The sequence below is a fragment of the Schistocerca cancellata genome, chromosome 2, assembly GCF_023864275.1.
Source record: "Schistocerca cancellata isolate TAMUIC-IGC-003103 chromosome 2, iqSchCanc2.1, whole genome shotgun sequence".
Lineage (NCBI taxonomy): Eukaryota > Metazoa > Arthropoda > Insecta > Orthoptera > Acrididae > Schistocerca > Schistocerca cancellata.
In genome coordinates, this window is record NC_064627.1 from 1,002,399,915 (window position 1) to 1,002,425,017 (window position 25,103).

Genomic DNA, 25,103 nt, shown 5'->3' on the forward strand with positions numbered 1-25,103 from the left:
AGGAGTGACATCATGGTCATTCTACATAAAAGTTTTCTGGGTTTGGTACCGTGTCATAATGTAAAAAACTACTGCTGTTATAGAAAAGTCAACGTTTCGGCCACGATTGCAACGGCCTTCTTCTGGGTCTAATGGCGCGTTCTAGCTATGCAGTGTCCTTTATATTTTGTTGTTAGTGTTCACTGCGCATGCCATTACGTCATAATTGTAGAAAGGTAGTTAGTTTATTGGTCGCTTAAGGAAGAAGGAGAGGGAACTTTATTTTAATAGGTTATTGCGGTGGAGGGAGAACGTGACCTCTGTTGTCCATTGGCGCTTGTGTTATGTGCCATGATTGTTGGCCACCGTCGAATGAGAAGTTTCCTGCTGTTTACCAACTGCTGGACGTCGGCCGCGCGGCGGCAGTTACCCGCCGGTCGTGCTCGTGCCTCGTGTTGACAGTGCGGTCTGTTGGGCCCTGATTGCTGGCAGCCAAGATGGGGCAAGCCATACTCCATCAAAATGGTTGAAATGGTTCAAATGGCTCTGAGCACTATGGGACTCAACATCTTAGGTCATAAGTCCCCTAGAACTTAGAACTACTTAAACCTAACTAACCTAAGGACATCACACACACCCATGCCCGAGGCAGGATTCGAACCTGCGACCGGAGCAGTCCCGCGGTTCCGGACTGCAGCGCCAGAACCGCTAGACCACCGCGGCCGGCCATACTCCATCCTCCCTGTTCATGTTGTTAGGGTGTTTAAGTATTTCGATAGCCTCTCTGATTTTGCGTTTCGTCATAATTGGCTGCTTGGCCAACACACAGGCTTCGCTGAATTTTATTTCTTTTCCACAGTCATGGTGATGTTCTGCCACTGCGGATTTGTTGTGCTGCCCTATACGAATATAACTCTCGTGCTCCCGAATGCGCGTTGCTATTGGCCTACCAGTCTCGCCGATGTATGCCTCTCCACATTCGCATTCCTCCTTGTAAACGCCTGCAGTGTGTAATGCATCCACCTTGTCCTTGGTGGAGCCTAGCACGTCCTGGATCCTACGACCACTATAGTAGACAGGCTGCACCCCAACGCGGCGAAGGTGTTTGCCTATTCGGTCAGTGACGTTTTTCACATAGGGTAAGCGAACTGTTGACTGCAGTTTGCCTATTTCCTGCTTATCTTTCTTGATTGTGTTCGTCGACAAGGCTGTGTTTATCGACTTATGGCTGTAGCCATTGGCTAAAAACGTTGTGCGTAACCTTTTAAGCTCTGTTGTGATGTTTTGAGCATCACTTTGGCGCTGAGCACGGATGGCCAAAGAGCGGATGAGAGTTCTTCTGCGTTGGGTGGTGGTAGGATTGGGCGTGCAGATACCTGTCAGTATGTGTAGGCTTACGATATACTGTGCCCCAGTGTGCCCTCCGTTCTCCTGTACACTTCGACGTCTAGAAATGGGATAGTACCATTCTTTTCTACTTCCGCAGTGGCAGAACATTACCATTACTGTGGCAAGAAATAAAATTCAGCGAAACCTGTGTGTTGGCCAAGCAGCCCATTATGACGAAACGCAAAATCAGAGAGGCTATCGAAATACTTAAACACCCTAACAACACGAACAGGGAGGATAGACTCAGGCTTGCCCCAGCTTGGCTGCCAGCCATGAGAGCCCAACAGACCGCACTGTCAACATGAGGCACGAGCACCACCGGCGAGTAACTGCCGCCGCGCGGCCGACGTCCAGCAGTTGGTAAACAGCAGCCAACTTCTCATTCGACGGTGGCCAACAATCATGGCACATAACACAAGCGCCAATGGACAACAGAGGTCACGTTCTCCCTCCACCGCAACAACCTATTAAAATAAAGTTCCCTCTCCTTCTTCCTTAAGCGACCAATAAACTAACTACCTTTTTAAAATTATTACGTAATGGCATGCGCAGTGAACACTAACAACAAAATATAAAGGACACTGCATAGCTAGAACGCGCCATTAGACCCAGAAGAAGGCCGCTGCAATCGTGGCCGAAACGTTGGCTTTTCTAAAGCAGCAGTAGTTTTTACATTATGACGCGGTACCAAACCCAGAAAACTTTTGTGTCGACTGACTCTGGTCGCTGAAGCCTACGCAATTATATCATGTTGATTCTGTTTATAAGGACAGATCACGCGGCAGAAATCGCATTTGAATGTTTATAAGAAGGTGTTATGTCTGCTGTAGGAAGAAGAAACACCTGTCACCAGGTGTCGGATTGAACAGTGGCAGGATCTTGACGTGTTGAAGCTGCAGTTTATCGTCTCGTCATATTCTTGCTGGAACTGGCTGAGTCCCACGACTGTCAATTATGGAGTTGATAGGATCAGCAGGGCCACGCAGGATCTCAACGGTTCCATGCGACAGTCGTATTGATCGGTCAGCCTTCCAAGGCTGTACAGCCACGTCATATAGCTCGTTTGGTATCACTTACTGATACCGCCCCACGGCATATCAAGGTTGGTACAGAATGGCAAATTTCTGTCTGACGCCGATAGCAGTCATGTGGGATCTATTGGACCCAATGGTGCGCATCCACTGAGCCACACTTGCAGCAGCTCTGTACCACAAGCCCCGTCTGCAGCTATAATTTAGGACAGCGGTGACGCTGCTGAGCGCACTTGCACTTGGAGCACTATGCTACTACACCTTCATTTGTGCTTCGTCCTTGTGATAGGCGAACTCTAATTCTTACTTCATTATTTGCAATGAGTCTTCTTAAGGTTGGAAAATACAGGTTACATAAATCTTCTGTTTGTTGTATTATCTTATTCGTCAGTCATTTCCGTTCTTTTCCAGCTTTCCTGCGACGACAGCTACCACTTCGCTCTGTAGCCCAGCTCTCCTTACCGCTGTGTACGAAGTCGTGTACAAGACCTTGAGGGCAGATAACAGGCTTGTTTGCAACTCGAAATGTGTCCACACAGACAGTGAGACAACCTCAGCAGCGCCAAGGACTGTCAGCTAGGCTCCTTTGTTGTGGCTTCATTTGATGCGTCAGCAGAGAGAGAGAGAGAGAGAGAGAGAGAGAGAGAGAGAGAGATGGCGACAGTACTTCGCCAAACGGCAACACTGGAGCGACACATCCTCTTTTTCACACTATTCTCTGTCCTGTAAACAGCATCACGATGAACATAACCACGAGTGGAGGCTCAGAGTACAAGTAATTTCGGCAGATTGTTATCACCGTCCTCAAACGGACCCAGCACGTGGCGTGACTGAAGAGGCGCCATCGGATGCACAATACGATAATCTCTGGTTCACATAACCGATAATTTGTGACAGTAAGAAACAAATGTAGGACTTGTTAAGACCGATGGCTTCCATGTTTTTTTTAACGTTATCTTTCAACACGATTAAGCAAGACCGCATATTCCCCTGTACTGTCTTGATACATCGCGTTTGAGACCTGTTGATGGCTGCCCTGGCCAGCGTGTTCTCCAGATCTCTAGCCACAGAAAGGTGATGGATTAACGAGAGAGTGACATTATAATGGATGAACGCTGGTTGAGAGTGGAAGCACCATGGGACGACCGTACATGTAGAGCTTCACTCTACCAGAACTACCGTTCGGTAGCTTTGGTACACTACATAAAGGACGCAAGAAATGGTAGGATTACCGGTAGTATTAGTATAGTTGATAGGGAAGGAAACAAAAACGAATGTCTAATAAAGGAACTGGGAATCGGCACCCTCTCTTTGTTTCTGTTTGTTTGTTCTTTTTGCATATAATTAGACCCTCACATATTTCAGTGTTAGGCCATTGCGTATTTTAAAATGGCGTTTTATAAGAAAAATTAGTTGATCGCATAACTTCTGCACTTTCATGTAACCAAAGCAATTACTTTTGATGCAAGTACAGTTTATAAATAAGTATATATAATTACTGTTGTTATTCAGTACTCTATAAAACATTGCTCATCATGATCAAAGGCAAGAGTTTCTGCTATTATTGATAAACGCGTAAGTCAATTCTGAATAACAGAAATATGTTTTACATAAGTTCGACGAAGTAGTGAAATGATGTTTGATATATTTTTGTTTTGCGTTTTTTTTTTTTTTTTACTTTTTCTTGAGGAAATTTCATCTTCCAGCGCTATATGACAAATCTCTCTTGTTTTTTTTTTTTTTTATTGTTACTACGACATCACTCTGATGCACGTTGTAATCAACAATTTTCAAATAAAACCTGAATGCAACATTGATAATTTCAGTTTTGCTAGATACACTGTTTACTCCTGAGTCCAGACATGAGGCCCCGCACAGTTGGCCGTGCGGTCTAACTCACAGCTTTTCGGGCGGGAAGGAGCTGCTGGTCCCCGGCACGAATCTGCCGCAACTGCTACGGTCGCAGGTTCGAATCCTGCCTCGGGCATAGTTGTGTGTGCTGTCCCTAGGTTAGTTAGCTTTAAGTAGTTCTAAGTTCTAGGGGACTGATGACCTAAGATGTTAAGACCCATATTGCTCAAAGCCATTACCATCTCCACGTACGCGTACACCACCATTACTCTAACACGCCAACATAGAGGATACACTCGTCTGGTATGAGACATTCCCAGGGGGGTGGGGGGCGGGGGTCCACCGGGGGCCGAACAGCACAATAACCCTGGGTTCGCTGTGGGGCAGCGGAGGGGTGAAGTGGACTGCGGTGGTCGTCGTGGGGTTGTGGACCGCTGCGGCTGCGGCGGGGACGGAGCCTCTCCGTCGTTTCTAGGCCCCCGGTTAACATACAATACAATACAATAGACATGAGGATAACTATCTAGAACAAATATGTTCTGTAGACTGCCCAGTTCTTTATATATCCTCACTCTGTTTCTAGACGATTCACCGTTTTCGGTTTTTAGGGAAATCCCGTAAGACACTGATCCTATATGTGAAGAAAACGATCGTTACAAGGTAACGCCCGATAGGTATGTAACACACACGTCGTACAGCTAATGCGGACATGACCTTAACTGACAAAAGTTATTAGTAAAATTACCATAGTCTACTCTTTTGGTAGTGTTACGGTAGCCTACTGTAATTTTACAATGCTAAGTACACGAATCTGTCAAGCACACTGCATGCGCAATAAGTGACATGTTGCAGTTTTAACTGAAACCTGTGTAGCTACCAGATAGCTAGAGCGTCACATCGCAAGTTCTTTGGCATTCCTCAATCCCTTGTCTTCCTCCCCTTTTCCTTATCAAAACCAATATTGTGAACAAAATTTGAAAAACATGCAACAAGAGTAACAGTCATATTTACTTGAGTGAGCTATTGTGAGAACGTCCACAGCATAGTAGCTGACTTAAAGCAGCTATTTTATTTGACGCCAATGTACATTTCGTAGCACACATTTTATCATCAAGTATTCCGCAAATGATGTGCAGCATCACTGCTAGTTTCTTTCTGAGTAATAAGCACACCGTAAAATAATTGTTTGAATAAAAACTTATTTGTAATGTAGCATGTTTTTAAATCAGATTGAAAAGTATAAAATTATTTGATGAAGAGATGGTCATGCCACAACAGGCAGGAAGGTGTAACCCTAGATTGGCAGAAAAAGAAGAAAATTTCATTCTGTACAACTAAATGCTCAGTCCATAGACATTATCCCTCTATGAAAATAAAGAATGACATAATTTGCAAAAATATCAGTAGTCGTGCGTCCATTGGTATATTTTATACTGTTTATGGAAAGGCAACAAAGTAAAAAAGATATTTGGTGTCATTCTTACGTCACGTGTATTCTTAACATGTAATTCCAATTACAGCATCCAACAGAAACAAGAACAAAATTAACCTTCACTGCGCATGAAACATGTCCAAGGAAATACCTATCTACTCCCCTCTACCGGCCTCCCCACCCCCCTCTCCATATTTCTTTTGTATGCCACTACCATCACCAACTATCACGCTTCGAAAATACATCGAAATAATGTATGCCACCTTTGCTGCGTGACTCCTGAGTTAAAATGAAAAACAAGGGTTGCTGTCATGGAAGAAATAAACAAAAAGGTACTGAAGCGGAGGTTAAAGTGCACTTACGGTGTCAGTTGCTCTTCCGCTGCGTGCTGCTGTTGGCAATTCGTTATCGTTGTTCGCAGCCAATCAGGTCACGGTATACGGTAGCCAATGAGAAACACTCAATCTTATAATCTTGGCTGGCACAAATATTTGGCTATTTTTTCCGAATATGGCACGATTTTTGATGTTGTTTGTAGGTTGTAGCCTGACAGTACATTCACGAGCTGCAATAATACAGGGTGGCACAAAAGTAATCCATATTTTGAGAGGTGGTTGAATGGACCAAAACAAAAAATAATGACCAACGTAAATCTGGATCTTAAATGTACACTTTAAGATCTCTGAACACTTGTTCATCTTCGCTACTGCGAAACACATTTCTTCTAATGAATAAGAACTAATAGCTCCTAAGATAATGCATTTAAGAGCCCGTGTTTACCGGACTTTTTTTGTTTTGATCCATAATACCACTTCGCAAGGCCTCCCAGTAGAAGAGATGGTTTTCACTGTAGCCAAGACGATCTAGAGCTCACAGTTCACCCCATGTTTACTGGACATTTATTCCTTGTTTTGGTCCATATTACCAGCTCTTAAAATATGGATACTTCTTTTCAATACCCTCTATTTATAATCTTAGTTGTCACGAACATTTGGCTGTTTCTTTTTTCCAAATATGTGATGATTTCCGAATTTTTGGTTAGGCTGGGACCTAACTGGCCATCTTAAAAAGCTGCAAGTGAAACAAAATACAAGCTAGCTTCATTTACGAAACACAGAAAATTACGAACGGGCAATGTTGTTGGCTACGCGCATCAAACGCCTCGGGCCGTGTTCTGTTCCTATCATCCATCAAGTGAACCGTTTCCACACAGCAGTACGAAACGGACAACGCCACGGATACCCTTAAATTCACTCTTACCGAAGCGGACAGTCACAATAGCAGCCGCGACGGTGTACGGCTGGATCACTTTGGTACGTACAGCAGTGGTGATGACGTCACGCGGGCCACGTGACAGACAGCGCCGCCCACACGGAGAAGCAGAGTTGTTGGCGGGCTGCGATGCTTCGGCTCCTCTCGCCTCCCCGCGGCGCTGTACGACTGGCGCAGACAGAGATGTGTCTGCCTCTCCAGTCGGCGTCACGGATTACGCATTGAGCAACGCGCGCCGGTCCACAGCATCCGGAGCTGATAAGGCGCCTCCTCAGTGCGCGCAGCGTAGATTGCTGCTGCTCGCTGGCTCTGTGCGGCCTCTTGCTGGGCCCCTATTACGCGGACGAATTTCTGCTCTCAACTGACTACTCGTGGCTAGTGAGTGGAAGCTGCATACGGCTTACCGGCGGTCGCTATTCTGGGCCCAACTCACTTCTGCTCGTACGAGGGGTAGTCACAAGGTTTTAGTTGTGTTGTTGTTGCGGTCTTCTGTCCAGAGACTGGTTTGATGCAACTCTCCATGCTACTCTATCCTGTGCAAGCTTCTTCATCTCCCAGTACCTCCTGCAACCTACATCCTTCTGAATCTGTTTAGTGTATTCATCTCTTGGTCTCCCTCTACGATTTTTACCCTCCACGCTGCCCTCCAATACTAAATTGGTGAACCCTTGATGCCTCAGAATATGTCCTACCAATCGATCGCTTCTTCTAGTCAAGTTGTGCCACAAATTTCTCTTCTCCCCAATTCTATTCAACACCTCCTCATTAGTTATGTGATCTACCCATCTAATCTTCAGCATTGTTCTGTAGCACCACATTTCGAAAGTTTCTATTCTCTTTTTGTCTAAACTATTTATCGTCCACGTTTCACTACTGGCTACACTCCATACAAATACTTTCAGAAAAGACTTCCTGACACTTAAATCTATACTCGATGTTAACAAATTTCTCTTCTTCAGAAACGCTTTCCTTGCCATTGCAAGTCTACATTTTATATCCTCTCTACTTCGACCATCATTAGTTATTTTACTCCCAAAATAGCAAAACTCATTTACTACTTTAAGCGTCTCATTTCTTAATCTAATACCCTCAGCATCACCCGATTTAATTCGACTACATTCCATTATCCTCGTTTTGCTTTTGTTGATGTTCATCTTATATTATGTATCATCTCGAAAAAAATCAAGTTGCGTCCATTCATTCCTTTCCGTGTCAAGTCAGCTTTTCTGATGACCTTTTCATTTGCCCCGATCAAGTCCTGCCTTGCGGCTGTTCCAGTAGAGGACATACCAGCAAGTGACCCAGATCTTGCGTTGTTCCTCACACGCAAGACCCGTTCACATTAGCTGTAAGGCTGCCCCCTTTTTGCATGTTTGTCTTGCAACGGGAAACGCCCAGCCCACAATGCTAGTAGAGGTTCTTTTTCAACATGTGCGCATGAGTGATTCCATTCACACATGGGGAGAAACACGCAGGCCATTCTAGTTATGAAGCTGCACTTGCTGGCCCAAATGCGCCTGTGTGGCTGGCAAGTGGGCAGTCGGTTTGTTTATCAGAGCCAGCCAGGTGAGCTGACGATGTGCACAAGCGAGTCTGCAACATAAAAGTGTCCCCTACAGGCTGACTGAGGATCACCAAATACACATAACAAAAACAGTTTTGCATCACACCAGTTCCCAGAACTCCTGAAGATGTACGTTGACTGTGGATATTGTATCACAGACACAGTCCCTTTGACCGTTCAGAGATGTCACTAAAATCGCCAAAAGATGAAAACAACCATGCATGAGCAGCGCTTATTGGACGGAGGAGGTCCAACAGCCGCTCAGTTCCAGTCATTCAATCAGGAAGGGGATACACGGCTCGTGTTGTCTGTAGTTCAACCATGCCTAGACGGTCAATACCGCGGTTCGATCGCGTCCACATTTACTTTGTGCCAGGAAGGGCTCCCAACAAAGAAAGTGTCCATGTGTCTCGGAGTGAACCAAAGCGATGTTGCTCGGACATGGAGGAGAAACAGAGAGACGGGAACTGACGATGACATGCCTCGTTCAGGCCGCCCAAGGGCTACTACTGCATTGGATGACAGCTACCTACGGATTAATGCTTCGAGGAACCCTGACAGCAACGCCACCCTGTTGAACAATGCTTTTCGTGCAGCCACAGGACATCATATTACGATTCACACTGTGCGCAATAGGCTGCAATATGCGCAACTTCATTCCCGACGTCCATGGCGAGGTCTATCGTCGCAATCACGAGACCATGCAGCGCGGTACAGATGGGCCCAACAACATGCCGGATGGACCGCCCAGGATTGGCATCACGTTCTCTTCACCGATGAGTGTCGCATATGCCTTCAACCAAACAATCTTCGGAGACGTGTTTGGTGGCAACCCGGTCAGGCTGAACAACTTCGACACTCTGTCCAGCGAGAGCAGCAATGCGGAGGTTCCCTGATGTTTTGGGGTGGCTTTATGTGGGGCCGACGTACGCCGCTGGTGGTCATGGTAGGCGCCGTAACGGCTGTACGATACGTGAATGCCATCCTCCGACCGATAGTGCAACCATAACGGCAGCATACTGGCGAGGCATTCGTCTTCATGGATGACAATTCGCGCCCCCATCGTACACATCTTGTGAATGACTTCCTTCAAGATAACGATATCGCTCGACTAGAGTGGACAGCATGTTCTCCAGACATGAACCCTATCGAACATGCATGGGATGAATTGAAAAGGGCTGTTTATGGACGACGTGACCCACCGACCACTCTGAGGGATCTACGCCGAATAGTCGTTGAGGAGTGGGACAATCTGGCAATCTGAACCAACAGTGGCTTGATGAACTTGTGGATACTAAGCCACGACGAATACAGACATGCATCAATGTAAGAGGACGTGCTACTGGGTACTAGGGGTACCGGTGTGTGGACCACTACCTCTGAAGGTCTCACCGTATGGTGGTACAACATGCAATGTGTGGTTTTCATGGATAATAAAAAGGGCGGAACTGATGTTTGTACAATTCGATGTTTCCAATTTTCTGTACAGGTTTCGGAACTCTCGGAGCCGCAGTGAAGCAAAACATTTTTTAATGTGTGTATTACTTATATTTCTTACTGTGGGGAAGAAAGCACTTGCTATGTATAGTCTCATCATTTACACTAAATAGAGGAATGTGCTAGCGCGTGAATTTTATTTACTTCGCAAAACGTGTTAGTGGGTGTACTTTATTTATCTCGCAAATCGTGTAACTAAAAAAATGGTTTAAATGGCTCTGAGCAACATGGGACTTAACATCTGAGGTCATCAGTCCCCTAGAACTTAAAACTACTTAAACCTAACTAATCTAAGGACATCACACACATCCATGCCCGAGGAAGGATTCGAACCTGCGACCATAGCTGTGTAACTGAAATGACGAATTCGAAATACGAGAAAACTTCATATTAAGGAAAAAAGTAACAATCACTCACAGCAACATGCCCAGTATACATTACAAATGCATATTCTTTTCTCCGCTTGAAGAGCTCAAAGAATAAAACAATGGGAAGCCTCTGAAGCGTCTGGACATGTTATAGTTGGTATGTTGCCGCCGATTCGCTATCAAAGCCACGTGCGCTCTAGTTGTAACTTGCGTACCTTAGAGGGGAGCAGTTTCTGCAGTCTATTGATCTGCAAAACATGAGGACTGGCTGCCAGCTAACGAAGGAATGCTAAACGTTAGACGTCGGGTTTCCGATTTCATTTTCAAATGAAAACGTATTTCATGGATGCGTTTTTCTGCAAGAGATTTATTATTATTATTATTTGCTCGATACCTGTTTACGAATCAAACCGGCTTGTAAAGGATCCAAGATGACTTCGACTAATCAAAAGTATCAGAGTAACTCCTCTTCTTTAAAAAGTAGTCATCTGAAGTACGACGAAGGCTTTTTATTTTGTTCATGTTTCCCTATCTTGCTTCCAGGTTGTTCTTATTTGTGAGGAGCTGTAGGTAGTTGATAAGTTTCACTCAGTTATTATAATCCATGGAACAGACCAGTCAGACAGAAGAAGGTGCACGATAATACTGTCCAAATTCCAATTGGCCAAAGTACTTACGAAAAGATAAGGCGCGAAAACCTACATCTTTTATCAGTGAGACGTAGTAAAACAAAGTACAAACAGGAGAAAACAGCAAACAGGTGCATGACTGTTGCACATATCTCCGTGTCTGCTATGGGGAGACTCTTGCGCCTGTGCAGGGCAGCCCGTCGGCCTAAGTCGGAGGCATGGGTGACCTTGCACTTGGCCTTGCGCCCTCTTTCCAGTTCGTGCGACGATCGCATGAACCTAATACGCACGGAAGATTGAACAGGTGTAAATGCACTTTAAGACGATTGGGTGATGTCCACATAAGGTGCAGCAGGTTGTTTCCTTTGCAAGAATATCCGGCGGCAGCTTACTCTGCCATCTGGCGATTGCAGCACCGTTCAGGTGTTCCCTCCAGTAGTTGAGTCCTGGAGAAAAAGCTCTTTCTGTGTATTGTTAGATAGCTTGACAATAGTGTAGTGGATGACGGGTATCACTGATCTGTTATCCGGCTGAATGTACCTACAAAATTATGCCATTGTACGAGGCATAGTTCAAGACATATGACGTCATAAACACTGAGATACGTGGAAAAAATGCCGAATCATTCACGAAGCTGTAGTACATTATTCTTTACTACTAAAACACCCTTACAGTCGCCGGACGGTGTGGCCGAGCGGTTCTAGGCGCTTCAGTCTGGAACCGCGCGACCGCTACGGTCGCAGGTTCGAATCCTGCCTCGGGCATGGATGTGTCTGATGTCCTTAGGTTAACTGGGTTTAAGTAGTTCTAAGTTCTAGGGGACTGATGACCTCAAATGTTAAGTCCCATACTACTCAGAACCATTTGAACCACTCTTCAGGTCGACTCAACTTAAAGGAAATATCATTTTTGGAAGGTGACCATTAACAGGTGCCAAGTAATTTATAAAATGTAGATAGATTAAAACTGAAGAAACTGCAAAAAGGTGGGAATTTAAGGAGATGGGACCTGGATAAACTGACTAAACCAGAGGTTGTACAGAGTGTCAGGGAGAGCATAAGGGAACAATTGTCAGGAATGGGAGAAAGAAATACAGTAGAAGAAGAATGGGTAGCTCTGAGGGATGAAGTAGTGAAGGCAGCAGAGGATCTAGCAGGTAAAAAGACGAGGGCTAGTAGAAATCCTTGGGTAACACAAGAAATATTGAATTTAATTGATGAAAGGAGAAAATATAAAAACGCAATAAATGAAGCAGGCAAAAAGGAATACAAACGTCTCAAAATGAGATCGACATTAAGTGCAAAATGGTTAAGCAGGGATGCCTAGAGAACAAATGTAAGGATGTAGAGGCTTATCTCACTAGGGGTAATACAGATACTGTCTACAGGAAAATTAAAGAGACCTTTGGAGATAAGAGAACCACTTGTATGAATATCAAGAACTCAGATGGAAACTCATTTCTAAGCAAACAAGGGAAAGCAGAAAGGTGGAAGGAGTATATAGAGGGTCTATACAAGGGCGATGTACTTGAAGACAATATTATGGAAATGGAAGAGGATGTAGATGAAGATGAAATGGGAGATACGATACTGCGTGAAGAGTTTGACAGAACACTGAAAGACCTGAGTCGAAACAAGGCCCCGAGAGTAGACAACATTCCATTGGAACTACTGACGGCCTTGGGAGAGCCAGTCCTGCCAAAATCCTACCATCTGGTGAGCAAGATGTATGAGACAGGCGAAATACCCTCAGACTTCAAGAAGAATATAATAAATCCAATACCAAAGAAAGCAAGTGTTGTAAGATGTGAAAATTACAGAACTATCAGTTTAGTAAATCACAGCTGCAAAATATTAACGCGAATTCTTTACAGACGAATGGAAAAACTGGTAGAAGCCGACCTAGGGGAAGATCAGTGTGGATTCCGTAGAAATGTTGGAACACGTGAGGCAATACTGACCCTACTACTTATCTTAGAAGCTAGATTAAGGAAAGGCAAACCTACGTTTGTAGCATTTTTTAGACTTAGAGAAAGCTTTTAACGATGGAATACTCTCTTTCAAATTCTAAAGGTGGCAGGGGTAAAATACAGGGAGCGAAAGGCTATTTACAATCTGTACAGAAACCAGATGGCAGTTATAAGAATCGAGGGGCATGAAAGGGAAGCAGCGGTTGGAAAGGGAGTGAGACAGGGTTGTAGCCTCTCCCCGTTGTTATTCAATATGTATATTGAGCAAGCAGTAAAGGAAACAAAAGAAAAAATCGGAGTAGGTATTATAATCCATGGAGAAGAAATAAAAACTTTGAGGTTCGCCGATGACATTGTAATTCTGTCAGAGACAGCAAAGGACTTGGAAGAGCAGTTGAACGGAAAGGACAGTGTCTTGAAAGGAGGAATCAACAAAAGCAAAACGAGGATAATGAAATGTAGTCGAATTAAGTCGGGTGATGCTGAGGGAATTAGATTAGGAAATGAGACACTTAAAGTAGTAAAGGAATTTTGCTATTTGGGGAGCAAAATAACTGATGATGGTCGAAGTAGAGAGGATATAAAATGTAGACGTGCAATGGCAAGGAATGCGTTTCTGAAGAAGAGAAATTTGTTAAGATCGAGTATAGATTTAAGTGTCAGGAAGTTGTTTCTGAAAGTATTTGTATGGAGTGTAGCCATGTATGGAAGTTAAATATGGACGATAAATAGTTTGGATAAGAGGAGAATAGAAGCTTTCGAAATGTGGTGCTACAGAAGAATGCTGAAGATTAGATGGGTAGATCACATAACTAATAAGGAGGTATTGAATAGAATTGGGGAGAAGAGGAGTTTGTGGCACAACTTGACAAGAAGGGACCGGTTGGTAGGACATGTTATGTGGCATCAAGGGATCACCAATTTAGTATTGGAGGGCAGCGTAGAGGGTAAAAATCGTAGAGGGAGACCAAGAGATGAATACACTAAGCAGATTCAGAAGGATGTAGGTTGCAGTAGTACTGGGAGATGAAGAAGCTTGCACAGGATAGAGTAGCATGGAGAGCTGCATCAAACCAGTCTCAGGACTGAAGACCACAACAACATGTTTGACCATCAGCTGTTTTCTTTATTTAAAACCCAAATATCGACCGGTTTCAGTCACTGACCATCTTCACGGATTAAAGTTAAAGCAGTGTAAGTCACATCATCACACCTGTCATTTCATGAATAACGGCCACGTCTTGTATGTGGAGCATGCCATGAATTGCAATACAACACACATGACTTTGGAAGGTAACCATACTAACGAAATGCATAATCACAGCAGTATACTGAATTTCGACATCTGGCAGCGCTTTTGACAGCTTTCAACTGCGAAGTGCAAACGGCTGTAGGCGAAAACGATAGCCGTCTACAGAAGGACGGAGAGGCACTGGCATAAGAGACGTTTACGAAATGGCGTTGTAGACACGCGAAGCAGAGGCGCCCAGCGTACAGAAACTGTCTGGGACCATGTCTTTTAATTTGGATACTGCACTTTTATATTTGTACATTATGCATATTTCTCTCTAAGACCGTTTCATTATTTCAATGGAAAATTCAGGATGGATCGCAACAATACTGTCGCAGAAGCTGAGTAGCACAGTCGCAGTGGTGTAGTGATTATGATGCTGGACTGGTGCATAGAGAGTCGTGAGTTCAAAGCTCACCTAAACAGCAAAATTTTAATTTCTATATTCGTTTCGAGTACATTCTAGAAGTACCCACAAACGTCAAGAATCATTGTACTGGAATTTTATGTAACTGTATACACTCCTGGAAATTGAATTAAGAACACCGTGAATTCATTGTCCCAGGAAGGGGAATCTTTATTGACACATTCCTGGGGTCAGATACATCACGTGATCACACTGACAGAACCACAGGCACATAGACACAGGCAACAGAGCATGCACAATGTCGGCACTAGTACAGTGTATATCCACCTTTCGCAGCAATGCAGGCTGCTATTCTCCCATGGAGACGATCGTAGAGATGCTGGATGTAGTCCTGTGGAACGGCTTGCCATGTCATTTCCACCTGGCGCCTCAGTTGGACCAGCGTTCGTGCTGGACGTGCAGACCGCGTGAGACGACGCTTCATCCAGTCCCTAACATGCTCAATGGGGGACAGATCCGGAGATCTTGCTGGCCAGGGTAGTTGACTTACACCTTCTAGAGCACGTTGGGTGGCACGGGATACATGCGGACGTGCATTGTCCTGTTGGAACAGCAAGTTCCCTTGCCGGTCTAGGAATGGTAGAACGATGGGTTCGATGACGGTTTGGATGTACCGTGCACTATTCAGTGTCCCTTCGATGATCACCAGTGGTGTACGGCCAGTGTAGGAGATCGCTCCCCACACCATGATGCCGGGTGTTGGCCCTGTGTGCCTCGGTCGTATGCAGTCCTGATTGTGGCGCTCACCTGCACGGCGCCAAACACGCATACGACCATCATTGGCACCAAGGCAGAAGCGACTCTCATCGCTGAAGACGACACGTCTCCATTCGTCCCTCCATTCACGCCTGTCGCGACACCACTGGAGGCGGGCTGCACGATGTTGGGGCGTGAGCGGAAGACGGCCTAACGGTGTGCGGGACCGTAGCCCAGCTTCATGGAGACGGTTGCGAATGGTCCTCGGCGATACCCCAGGAGCAACAGTGTCCCTAATTTGCTGGGAAGTGGCGGTGTGGTCCCCTACGGCACTGCTACGGTCTTGGCGTGCATCCGTGCGTCGCTGCGGTCCGGTCCCAGGTCGACGGGCACGTGCACCTTCCGCCGACCACTGGCGACAACATCGATGTACTGTGGAAACCTCACGCCCCACGTGTTGAGCAATTCGGCGGTACGTCCACCCAGCCTCCCGCATGCCCACTATACGCCCTCGTTCAAAGTCCGTCAACTGCACATACGGTTCACGTCCACGCTGTCGCGGCATGCTACCAGTGTTAAAGACTGCGATGGAGCTCCGTATGCCACGGCAAACTGGCTGACACTGACGGTGGCGGTGCACAAATGCTGCGCAGCTAGCGCCATTCGACGGCCAACACCGCGGTTCCTGGTGTGTCCGCTGTGCCGTGCGTGTGATCATTGCTTGTACAGCCCTCTCGCAGTGTCCGGAGCAAGTATGGTGGGTCTGACACACCGGTGTCAATGTGTTCTTTTTTCCATTTCCAGGAGTGTACCATATGTGTTCTGGCTGGAGGCAGTTCGCTACGCGCTCTTGTACGTGCATGTGCTGAATAAACCTTCGTTAAGTGAAGTTAGTGTTTGTCATTCCTCTAATTACATCTGCTTCTATGTGACATTATTCTGGTGGAGACGCTGGTATTGGAACTTGTGATAGCGCACATTATCGACGACACAGTGGCTCCCATCAGGCCATGACAGAGCCGCCGTTTACGCGGCGAGAAACCCGAGTTCGAGCTATATTCAACAGATCGCAATCTATCGGAGACAGAAGAAGAAAAGGACGTTACGATGACAGCAACTGTGTGTCACCACATGAGACATCCATCCGGGTTCTCTGGTGACGATGGCCAAGACCCAAACATGTGGCTGAAGGTATACGAGCGTATAGCCAGATTTAAAAAAATGGGATGGCACCGTGTGTTTGGGTAACGTATTTTTCTGCTTGGAGGGCACTGCCAAGCGATGGTATGAGAGCAACGAGGAGAAGTTCACAAGCTGGGAAATACTCCAGGCGGAACTGCGCAAGTATTTCGGCGACACACAACGACAGAAGGGCAAGGTTGAAGATAAATTAAAGTGCAGGGCACAGCGTCCATAAGAAACTAAAGCATCCTACATTCAAGACGTCTTGGAGCTGTGTAAAATAGTGGATCCTAGAATGAAGGAGGAACACGAGGTTACACATCTCATGAAGGCTGTTGCTGAAGACATGTGTCAAGCCCTACTTCTGAAGGAGGTTTCGACAGCAGACGACTTCATAAAATGGCGCGGGTATATCGAGAAAATGCATCAAAAAATAATTACACGCAAGAAGTTTGAACGGCTTCCAAACGTCGTATTGATGTCTGTGATGGAGGAAGGAACTGATTTCAAAAGTGTTCTTCGTCAGATAGTGAGAGAGAAAGTTCGGAAGGCACTTGGATTGCACGGCGAGCAAATAAACCGAGATGCTTCAAGAGGTCATAAGGGAGGAAGTGGAACAGACATTGAACCCAATCTCTCGTCCTTCATTTCCCTTTAAAACGATGAAAAAGTCGAGACCCAGGTGAAGTTACGTTCCTACAATGCCGCATGAGGAACCTGTTAGGGCACCAAGGAAGACTGACGTCTGGAGGTCCCATGATAACCAACCAGTATGTTATCACAGCGGACGTCCGGGACATGTGGTGTGCTATTGTCGACAAATGTGGCGGGTATTTGATGACGCCCGCGCCAGAAGACAGTAGACCGATCTTTGCCGACGCCAACTCCGGGACGACGAAGATGAATAAGAAGATGTGGGTGTAGGACGACGAAGGTCACCATCGCCGCAAGCTAGCCGCTGGAGAAGACGCTCCCAAACACGCCGATCAAGGTCTCCATCGCCGTTTATAAGCCCCAGCCGATCACCTAGCCACTGCAACCTCGAAAATTGAAGAGTGCGACCTACCTTGGAGGTGCGGTCGCCGAAGAGAAAAATCCTCCGCCGTCGATTACCACAAAAATGATAGGAAACTACATCGATATCCTCATAAATAGCCGACCAGCCCAAGCTCTTGTGGACTCTGTAGCATCATATTCAGTCATTTCGGAGAAGTACCGTCGCCAGTTGCAGAAAACCGTATTCGTCGACAGCAAAACATCTCTGTTGAAGGTGGCTAATGGGAAATATGTAAAACCTATAGGAATATGTGTCATTCGTTTGGGTTTAAGTGGCCATACACAGCCCTTACAATTCATCATCTTACAAGAGTGTAGTCATGACGTCATTCTCGGATGGCACGTTTTGAAAGCTTCTCAGGCAATGATTGATTGTGGTCCCTCGTAGATTATGCTGGATGAGATGAGATACTGTGGACAGGAAGATGAGCATCCGAGTGTTTGGAGACTATGTATGCTGGATGAAGTGATCATTCCTGCAGTCAGAGCTAGAAAAGTAACTGTCATGTGTCATGCCATGCATCAACCCATGGATTTTGTAGTAGAATGTAAGAGAAGCATACCACTGAAGCATAACTTGGTCATCCCAGCCTCTGTCGTCTCGTTTAAGAACGGATTCGGTGAATTGCGGATAGTTAACTGTCGCCGAGAACCGCAGGTCCTTCCAAGACGCATGTGCATAGCAAACGCTGGGTCGTTAATTGTCGAACAGATGAGAGTCATAGAAACCTCCCACGCCGAGTCTGTGGGCGAAATTGGCGCTACCACTGCGAGACAAGGTTTTCTAGCTAGACTATCACCAGATCTCACTAAAGAACAACAGAGGAAGCTACTTGCCATTCTTCAAGAGTTCTATGAATGCTTCAAACCATAGGTGAAGAACAAACACCGGATTAGCACTGGAGACCATCAACCAATAAGCCAGAGAGCATAACGTGTGTCAGCAATGGAACGTCGAATAATTCGCGACGAGGTAGAGAAAATGATGAAGAACGACATCATTCAGCCTTCGCAGAGCCCATGGTCGTCACCAGTGGTTCTCATCAGGAAGAAGGATGGCAGTTGGCGCTTTTGTGTTGATTACAGACAGCTTAATAAAATAACTAAAAACGACGTTTACCCCCTTCCACGAATTGACGATACACTAGATCGTCTGAAGGGGTCTAAGTTTTTCTCAATCATGGACATGTACTCGGGATACTGGAAAACCGAAGTAGATGAGGCTGATCGTGAGAAAACTGCAGTCATCATCCCTGAGGGCCTGTATGAGTGGTAATGCCGTTTGGTTTGTGAAATGCACCAGCAACTTTTGAACGGATGATGGATAATCTTCTATGTCACCTGAAGTGGACGATGTGTCTTTGTTATTTAGATGACATTACAATGTTCTCAGAGACATTTGATGAACACATGAAAAGACTGAGGGCAGTTCTTAAGTGTCTCCAACAAGGCGGACTGAAAATTAATCCAAGAAAGTGCCTCTTTTGAGCAAAAGAAATCAGAATACTTGGACACCTTGTGTCAAACGAAGGTGTGAGGACAGACCCAGAAAAGGTGAGATCTGTTACGGAATTTCCTATTCCTAAAAGTATTAGAAATGTGAGAAGCTTCCTCGGATTATGTTCTTATTACCGTCGTTTTATCAAAGACTTCTGTATCACAGCCAGGCCACTCCAAGAGTTGTGGTGCTCAACAAGATCCTTTTGATGTACTGCGAAGAATTCTGACGACTGACCCTGTACTTGGTCTGTATGATGAGAGAGTACCTACAGAACTACACACAGACGCCAGTGGGTATGGGATCGGTGCTGTTCTGGTGCAAATTTCGGATGGAAAAGAGAAGGTTATAACCTATGCTTCTAGGACTCTTACAAAAGCCGAGAGAAACTACTAAACTATAGAAAGAGAGTGTCTTGCTGTGATCTGAGCCATGCGCAAATTTCGACTGTCTCTATGAAAGGCCATTCACAGTTGTTACAGACTATCATTCACTTTGTTAGTTGACAGGTCTTAAGGATCCATCAGGGCGACTCGCCAGGTGGGCACTACGTTTTCAAGATTATGTCATTACCATAGTGTACAAAAGAGGAAGCTGCCGATTGTCTCTCAAGAAACCCTGTGCAAGACTTTGATGAAGATAGTGACTGTCTCGCTGCACTCCAGGATCTCTCTGCTAAGCAGAAGAAGGACGCCAAGTTATCACAAATTATGATTGCCTTAAATCGGTCAGAGAATGTGAAAGGACAATTTAAGGTAGTTAATGGATTACTTTGTAAGAAAAACTTGATCCATTTGGAAACAGGTGGGTACCAGTGATTCCTAAACACATGCGCTTAGATGTTCTACAGAAATTCCATGACACACCTGAGGCCGGACATTTGGGATTTATTAAGACATACGATAGAATCCGAAAGAGATTTTTCTGCCCAGGTTTATTTAGGAGTGTTCGTTACTATGTGTCGCACTGTCGAGAGTGCCAGAGGAGAAAGGCAGTTCCTCAGAAACCACCTGGCCGACTGATACCAATTCCACCAGCCATAACACCTTTCCAGCGTGTTGGGATTGACCTCCTCGGACGATTTCCAACGTCTGCTAGAGGCAATACATGGATTATTGTTTGCACTGATTATCTGACACGCTATGCCATTACAAAAGCCGTGAAAACAGCCGAAGCATTCGAGGTAGCCAAATTCATCGTGGAAGACATCGTATTAAAACATGGTGCCCCAAGGTCGTTAATTACTGATCGAGGGAAAGTTTTTCAATCGAATTTTGTGACAGAGATAAACCAGCAGCTGTCCACATCGAGGTATATCAACAACACCTGTCGGCAGCTGAGGTTTTCAGTTAGTTATCATTTATTCCAGGGAAAAGCTGCACGGCCATCAACAGCAACTGTTCTTTCGAGAACAAGTTACTGTCTTCGTACATATAGTTAAAGGCTACCCAGCCATTGACCTTCGTCTGTGCGATTGCGCACAGGTTGCCCAAACTCTTACGGGAATCGCCAAAGCGTGCGCGAGTAATGAGTGGTTGGGCACATGTCTATAAGGTACAATACATATGTAGAATTGTGGACAGTTGGGAATGTGGGTCTCACGGGAAGCGTGCAAGTGATAAGTCCCTGCAGTCGCGCTATTCATCTGTGTCCTCGGTGGCTTAGATGCATAGAGCGCCTGTCATGTAAGCAGGAGATCCCGGGTTCGAGTCCCGGTCGCGGCATACATTTTCATCTGTCCACATCGAGGTATGTCAACAACACCTGTCGGCAGCTGAGGTTTTCAGTTAGTTATCATTTAAGACACCACAGGACTTACGCCATTTTTCCTGGTGCACGGGCGTGAGGCGAATACGACAATGGACACTATGTTTCCGTTACATCCTGATGACATGGGCGGCGATTACACCGGCTAGGTGTTAACGAGAGCTGAGAAAGCTCGGCAGTTAGCTCGACTCCGCACGCTGCAGGCTCAAGAAAACGATCGCCGAATGTATGACGCCAGACACAGCCCTGTTATCTACCAGCTTGGTGACCTCATCTGGATCTTCACTCCTGTTCGGAAGGCTCATCTCTCTGAGAAGCTCCTCAGGCGCTACTTTGGACCTTATAAGGTTGTAAAACAGTTGTCTGATGTTACTTATGAAGTTGAAGATTTCGACCCCGACACAAGACGACGAAAGATCAAAGATACGGTCCACGTCCTTCGAATGAAGCCCTGTAAGGATCCTGCAATCCAGGGTAAATTCGAAGCTCCAGCGACAGGCAACAAGCGGAAAGATGACGAAGAGCGTATCGGAAAAGGACGTTCTAAGAAGATCACCTCCAGGGCGAACATCAGTCATCGGGAGTCGGAGATGCAGGACCGATGACCCGTTCCCGGACTAGGAGGACGGAACTCCGAGACACTGTTCTCTTAAGGAGGGAGCAATGTCGCAGAAGAAGCTGCGTAGCCCTGTCACCGTGGTGTAGTGGTTATTATACGAGAGTATTGCCTAGAGGATTCGTGAGTTCAAAAATCAACTAAACCGTAAAATTTTAATTTCTATATAGGTTCGAGACCATTCTAGAAGTATCCACAAATCTCAGAAATCATTGTACTGGAATGTTACGTAACTGTACATATACCTTATGTGTTCTGGCCGGAGACAGTTCGCTCTGCGCTCTTGTACGTGCAAGTGCTGAATAAACCTTCGTTAAGTGAAGTTAGTGTTCGTCATTCATCTAATTACACCTTATTCTACGTGACAATAATTAACAATGGAATGTCCAGGACAATTTCAAAGATGCTTTCATGAATACGTGGAAATGATATTTTTTCGATACTTTTAAACAAACACAATTCTTTTTTGTTTTCGTTTCTAACAGAATGCTGGCAAAGTAAATACCCTGTAAATGCCGGGTTTTTCAGCTAGTCACTAAATATGAGAAGTATTTCCTCATTAAAAAAAACCTTCAAAATAAATATGGCGTTTCATCAAAGTACCAGGATTCCCAAAGCGTTCTGTCCAGGAAAAGTTTGGGAGCCTTTGGTCTGGACAATCACCCAGACGATGCTCTTCTGACGGTCTGCTCCTTATGACCATAACCTATCAGTACAACACAACGGCAGGCCCAAAAATCACTCAGCGTCACTTAGGCCAGATGATTGTAGCGTCTCCGCATTTGTGACTGTGGTCAATCTACTGATTTCTATTGCTTGCTTTGCCCCTTTGTATGCTCTACTGAACAATTTGAGACAGGGAACTTGGTGTCGGAGAAGCCGGCTTAAGAAGATACAGAAGTAAATTTGTTCAAAAATGGTTCAAATGGCTCTGAGCACTATGGCTACGGGACTTAACATCTGAGGTCATCAGTCCCCTAGAACTTAGAACTACTTAAAACTAACTAACCGAAGGACATCACACACATCCATGCCCGAGGCAGGATTCGAACCTGCGACCGTAGAAGTCGCGCGGTTCCGGACTGAAGCGTCTAGAACCGCTCGGCCATAGCGGTCGGCAAATAAATTTGTCTACCGCTTTGCCTAGCATTCCTGTTTTCCAGCTTATTTGCAAATAAAATACGTATAAGTTTAGTTTACACGTACTGTGCTGTTTATTTACATGTACAGTCGTGGACAAAACGAGCGAGACCCCTCGCCTTTTCGTTATGCTGATCCGCACAGCTTTAAAGTCTGCTACACAGCATAACAGGCAAGGCGACGAAGTGCTACCAACATACTATGCACAGGCGTGAAATTGACAAACTGTCCGAACTTTGTCAGACTGTTTTCAATCATGTGTAAGACTATTTTAATGCTCATTAGTGTGTTAAACACAACACGTAAATATAAGATATAAACGAAAAAAGAAACGCTAATTAGTATGAACTGTACTAATAAAAATGAATTTCAGCTTATCGAGATAACACAACTGTTTTAGTAAGACAAAGTACCCCAGATCGTTACGAATTAGAAAAATATTATGTGCATTCGGCCGCAAAAAGGTTTGTGTCAACTTTCAGACCAGTCATAGTGGATTACTGTTGCTGACCTACAATGAAAGTGTGCAAATTTAGCAATGAGTGAAGATTCATTACGAAATTCAGTTAAAAATCATTCAGTGCCACACGGAAGTCAATTCAATTATTGACAGAATCGGAAAAAGGAAGGCAGCAACAAGTACGAAATTCTACAAGAGTTTCATATTGATATCCACAGGGCGCCAATACAGAATAAATGTAGCAATAAAACGTATTGGGGGCGCGAGAATTTCTTAAAATTGCTTAACTGATAGTATATTTGCCTCCATCGAGATTAGAACCGAAAACAAACCAGACCTCCCTTGCAGTAGCAAACACCTTTCTCCATGCTAGCAGACAACCCAGGCAAACAGCCCTCTATTACTACCCCAGACATCAATAAGCCGGCAGTTTCGCAATGAAAATGGCAAAATGATCTTCAGTTTCTGTTGCATAGAGTTTTCTGGACTCTAAAACATGAATTTTCTACTTTTATATCACCGCCTATGTGACAATCATTCGGGATGTTTACCGAAATAACAAAATACTGTTAGTAACGGCAGCGTGTTCTATACAACGCTAGTGACTACTTTGAAGGACAATAACAGGTGCAAACATGTAACTCTTTTGTATCGGTTGTGGATAAATAGTTGCCACTATCTAAGTTCCAACCCTCGTATAGTCTTACATATGACTGAAAGCAGTCTGACAAAGTTTGGATAGTTCGTCAATTTCACGCCTGTACAGAGTATGTTGGGAACACTTCGTCGCCTTGCCTGTTATACTGTGTAGCAGACTTTAAAGGTGTGCTGATCAGCATAACGAAAAGGCGAGGGGTCTCGCTCGTTTTGTCCACGACTGTACATTCGTTATTTTCTGCAAGGAAAGGAGGACGAGCCTGGTTGCCTGGAAGTCATGATGCAGGTTTTGTTCACTTTCCTTGTCCATAGGTGGTCTGTTGTATCGTATTTACGTTGTCCCATGACACAACGTGCTATGAACCCACGAATCTGACAGGCACTTAAATGTGATTTGCAGAGTAACCATGTAGGTGTAGATAGACACATTCATTACTCAGTGCTATTCAGAGACGTACAGTACAGTATGGTGGAGCAGTACCGCTACAGTATTTCCTGGTCGCCGGATCTGGATTGGAAGGGAGGTCCTATTTCATGGCCTGCGAGGTCTCCTAACCTGAATCCTCTCGATTATTCCTTATGGGGACATGTGAAGTCGCTTGTGTACGAGGTCCCAGTGGATACGGAAATGGACTTAGCTGCCAGAATTGTAGCTGCCTGTGATGTGATTCGAAATATTTGTAAGAGTGTGTCATAATCTTGTTCGCCGATGGCATGCTTGCATTGAGGTTGATGGCTGTCAGTTTCAGCACATTTTGTTAGAAACTGTACAAACGGTATGTTCATTGTGTCAATGATGGTATTTGCAGTTAACTGTAACTAATTTAAATTAAAAAGTACACAGCAATGAGATTTTATTCCTAGTATCTCCTTAAGCTAGCTTCTCCGATCCCAGGTTCCCTATCCCAGATTGTTCAGTGGAGCATCCTACTTGTCCTGATGTCTTGTAAGGTGCTGAAAACAACTCTGTGACTGATTTTTTACTTCTTTCACGATCTTCTCGACTGTGATTCGCCGTCCTCCCAGAGTGGAGGTGCTTCTTTTGCGATTCCCCGTTCATCACACACACAGGTAATCCGCCACTTCGTTCTTCGGCATTCAGACTCGTCTGACCACAATGGAAGCGTCGGCGCAACCTAACCACAGTCACGTACGATGGTGCATTGTTGACGTACATTTCCACGAACTCACCATGGATTGTCGCAAGGCTGTCCCCATTCATTATCGCCAAATCAGCTTCTTTAGAGCTAACTCGGATTTCTTTTTAATACCATTTAGCCGGCAAATGAGTGATTTAGGTGGGGCTCGGACTAAATACTTATCACAGTCATC

At 45.2% G+C, this 25,103-nt stretch overlaps 1 protein-coding gene across 1 annotated transcript in view; it reads right to left on the bottom strand.

Annotated features, from left to right (window-relative positions):
• Positions 1 to 6,405, bottom strand: part of LOC126160506 (uncharacterized) — a 219,525-nt gene extending 213,120 nt beyond the window's left edge. The window contains exon 1 of the mRNA XM_049916912.1: positions 6,045 to 6,405. The gene's annotated coding sequence lies outside the window, so the exon portion shown is untranslated. The remainder of the gene's footprint in view (positions 1 to 6,044) is intronic.
• Positions 6,406 to 25,103: the final 18,698 nt, after the last annotated feature.